The 4,390-nt window shown below is 37.8% G+C and overlaps 1 long non-coding RNA gene across 1 annotated transcript; it reads left to right on the top strand.

Moving 5' to 3' along the window:
- The first annotated feature begins 884 nt into the window (after nt 1–884).
- Nucleotides 885–3,772, top strand: LOC122012262. The gene is made up of 2 exons (XR_006120170.1): nt 885–1,270; nt 3,730–3,772. It is a non-coding gene; the product is annotated as an uncharacterized LOC122012262 (long non-coding RNA).
- The last annotated feature ends 618 nt before the right edge of the window (nt 3,773–4,390 follow it).

Genomic DNA, 4,390 nt, shown 5'->3' with positions numbered 1-4,390 from the left:
GTGGCACGGTCGTGCAATGATGCACGGTCGTGTGCTACTCTGCCTCTGCCATGGTCGCACGGCCGTGCAAGGGTGCATGGCCATGCACTACTTCGCCTCTGCCATGGTCGCACGGTCGTGCAAGGATGCACGGCCGTGCACTACTCCCTTTTGTCTGGTCACACGGCCGTGTGTTGCAGGCCTATGTTCTTTGGCTTGTTTTGGTGCGTAGATAATCGTCGTTTTTGCTCTGAAAGTCGTCCCTGTCAACACAAAACCAAACAAAGAGCAGATATAAAAAAAAAAGAATATATATAATGAATACAAGACAAAAGAGGCAATCATGCAACGAATATATATGAATAAAGTACGTGAATGTGCACTAAAACATGCGTAAATGATCATAATATTTGCGTACATCACCCTTGTAACGACCCAATTTTCCCTATTTCGAGTCCTAAAAGACCTTATTAAAATTTAGAAATGCTTTAGAAAAATTCTAGAGATTTTTAGAAATTTTTAGAGTATTTTTATGGAATTTTTGGAGGTCGTTTGGTATTTTTACCAAAAGAAAGAAGTTGTGACAAAAAAATGTTGAAGCCGGGTTTTGAATCCAAGACCCCGGACCCGAATCCGGACTTAGCCAACCAACTGGTCTGGAAACGTTTTGTTAATAATAAATGAGATGAAATGTATATGATGTAGAACATGGTAATGGAGAATAATAAGAAGGAAAATAAGTTGAAGAAGCTGGGTTTCGAACCGAGCTCCTTGGCCCGAGCAAAACTCGGCCCGACCAACCGAGCTGTGCTCGATTTGTTAACTAGATAGGAGAACAATTATATTTAAGCATGAGTTGGAATATTTAAAATAAATTGGAAAAAAGGGTGCGCGGCTAAGGGATTCGAACCCGAGACCTTCGGGAATGTTTCTTTTCCAACGAACCAACTGCGCCAGCAGACTTTGTCAATTTAGAAAGGAACAAAATATATTTAAGTAGTACTAGTTAACAGAAACTTTAGGGTATTAAAAGGGAGAACTTAGGGATTAATCACAAAACCTAAATTCTTCCTCCCCTTTCTCTCGGCGACGGCGTTTTCTCTCGGGCGAAAAACGCAGCGAGCTTGAGGGCGTCTCCGGCGGCCGACCAAGGCTCGATTCCAAGAGATTTCTTCGCCCTCTCGATCCTCTCGACAAGGAGAACTCGAAGACGCGAGGAAGAGGCCGAGATCGTGAGTTTCTCCAAAGCCCTAGAAGCTATCTTGCTCGGTTGTAAGTCCAAGAACCGAAGGTGAGTTGCTTCTCACCTGCAGTAGGAGTTGTTCCGAGTTTTAAGTTGATTCCGTGTTTTCGGATTGTATTTTATGGCATTCATGTTGTTGCCGAAGCTTTGCATTCTTTTATTGTTTTCTTGCCGTGGCACAAGATGTGGGAAGTGATGGCTGAAACATGTTTTTAGGAATTGGAAGCTTGAAGGGAAGTGGATAGATTTAAGATTTTTGATTGCTTTGTTGCTAACCTGTTGAAGTGTGTTTAGAGCTTAGAACAACATGTTTTAAGGAGCTTTTGATTCCAGGTCATGTTTACCCTTTTTGTTGAGGCATACGATTCTTAGATTCTTGGTTACTGCTGTGAGCATGAAGTGGTCTTCATCTATAGTAGCAAGTTTTCTTTAAAGGATTTTATTACCCTAAGTAAATCCTAAAATCTGTGTGCATGTGAAACCTAGGTATTCTGTTAAAACTTGTTGAGGCTTAAGAGCAGTTTTGAGATTTTGATTCTCCTTCTTTACTGTAGTAGTTTGCTATAGAGATTTTGGTTGCTCTATGGAAACCGAATTCCATTAAGTTTAGTTAAGGAGGTTCAATTGCAATTATGTGTTGAATAGGTTCTTATTAACAACATGCATGTGTAGAACCTTCCTTATTCAAAGAATATGAACAACCTAGCATTTAGTAAGCATGAACAGCCTTAAAATTAGCCTTGCGGATTTAGTTTCCTTGCATATTAATAAGCACTAAACATCCCTTTATTTTGAGTAGATGGTTTTAGAAGTTTGTTAGTTTAACAAGCATGAATAGACTCTTATTATGTTGGTATGAATAACATTTTAGTTAGATGTTCCTTGGAGTTCAAGTTTCTAGTTTTAGACTTCCTTGCTTTAACAAACAGAATTGTTTTGTTTTCTTTTTAAGCAAATGCAGATTTTAGTTTTGTTCCTTGCTATTTCCAGTAAGCATGAAATGGGTAATCATATTTGGATCCTTAGTATGTTTAGCATTTTTAGTCTTGGATCCCTATGCTCAACGAACATGAACAGCTTAAGCTTAAAGTATGCATAGTTAATTCTTTTTTTTTTTTAGCAATTCAATATCTATTTCTTGAGCATTTTACAAGTACGAACAGCACCTTGTAGCATTTCAGATTTAGTACTTATTGTTGATTTAGTAGCATGAGCAGCCCTGCCATTTTAAAGTATCAGTTTAACATAAGCAGTTTTAGTTTTCATTACTGTTTAGTATTTCCTGATGAAGCATGATATTCTGTTAATTCCATGCAGCAACGATTCCTTTATTTTCTAGATTCTATTGCATGCCTAGTAGTTGAATTTGTTTTATTATCACAGCATGCTTAAGTTGTTCTAGTTTCCTATTTGCTATTGGAATAACATGAGCAGTCCTATTTTTATAGCATGCAGATTTTAGATAAGTTTAGTATGCAGATTTTGATAAGCTTAATATGCAGATTTTTTGTTAAGCTTTGTATACAGATATTTAGTACGTAGGGTGTGTTCTAGTGCACACCAAGTGCTTGATAAAATGCTTAGCTCAATATAATGCTACAGTAGACATTTTAATAGCTCAGTTAATGCAGTAGAAGCATTTAAAATAACTTATTTAGTCTTGCTTCAGCTTATATGGGACTACGGTCCAATGGGTGGGCTCCCACAGTCGCCTCTAGGTTCAGATAACCTAGTTCTAGGTTCAGACAACCTAGTTAAAGCAAGGTAAGAAAATTAGCTATGAAATCAGTATTTTATTTTCAGCAGTGGCACTGTACTGGATTAGATATCCATTGGGTTGGGCTCCCACAGTCGTCCCTAGGTTTAGATAACCTAGTAAACCCTACTAGACTCGGAACTTGCAATCCCGGGTTTAGTTAGGGATGCGCGCACAGCAAGGCCCATCAGCAGCATGATTATTATTTTAATCTATTATGTAAATAGTTTTCAAAACTTCACAAATTAGTTATGTGAATAAAAGTTAGACTCAGTTTAGCATTAATTAGTTTAGCTTAGGTATCAATTCAGTTTCTTATTGATACACATGATAGTTCTATGATTAGCTTTACATGTTAGCTTTTTAGTTAGTTTCTTCGCTATTTATGAGCATGATTAGTTGTACATGTTTAGTATTTCAGTTAGTTCCTTTGCTATTTATGAGCATGATTAGCTATACATGTTTAGTATTTCAGTTAGTTCCTTTGCTATTTATGAGCATGATTAGCTATACATGTTTAGTATTTCAGTTAGCATGATATGATTTCTTTGCTATTCATGAGCATGAGTAGCTATACATGTTAGTTTTCCAGTTAGTTGATTTCTTGGCTATTTATGAGCATGAGTAGCTTTACATGTTAGCATTCAGTTTTAGCATGTTTTTATTTATATACATGCATATCGAGTTTTTGTGAGTAGGATAGCGCTCACTAAGCTTTTAGCTTATAGATACTATTTTCCTCCTACTGCAGATAAAGGAAAAAGCTAAAGTATAAGGAAGAAGGCGACAAGGAGGTGCTGTGACGGTGTGTGATGTGTGGACTATGGAGAGATCCAGAATTAGCTGGCAAAATTGTCAAGACTTTTCTTTTAGTTCTCTTTTAATGTTATATTGAAATTGAGTTTATTTCCGCATTTGTAGTTTGATACCTCCTATTGTTGGAGTGATATGGTTGTTTGCCATTGCTAGAGTAGTTTCGTATTTTTATTGTGCTATTATACTGCGTGGTTGTGAAATTATATGTTCCAGCCGCCTGTGGCTGAGTATACATGTTATGTATCCCAGTTTGGGGTCACCGGTACAGGGGAGACTCTGCCGAAATTTTTTGGTAGAGTTTCTATGTGATTTTTAATCATACCGGTTAAGTAGAGTTAGTAGTCAAGTAACGATCATCCTTAGAGTGTAGTAGTAGTAAGAAGGGTGGTCGTTACAACCCTATTGTCACATCTTGACCTACATATTTTCAACCATAGGAGTAGATATGACCCAGGGTATATTTAGCTCCCTTAGTGCATATACCGAGTTTGGTTAGCGTCAACTAGCCATAGACATCACTGCTTAGGGGGTTCTAGCCTGGAGAGGTGGGCCGCAGCCAGCCATACCAGTCGAGGCTGAGGATGACTTTCCACCTA

The sequence above is a fragment of the Zingiber officinale genome, chromosome 1A, assembly GCF_018446385.1.
Source record: "Zingiber officinale cultivar Zhangliang chromosome 1A, Zo_v1.1, whole genome shotgun sequence".
NCBI classification, from domain to species: domain Eukaryota; kingdom Viridiplantae; phylum Streptophyta; class Magnoliopsida; order Zingiberales; family Zingiberaceae; genus Zingiber; species Zingiber officinale.
Note: the sequence above shows the minus strand (reverse complement) of the source record. Positions and strands in the feature narration are given on the sequence as shown.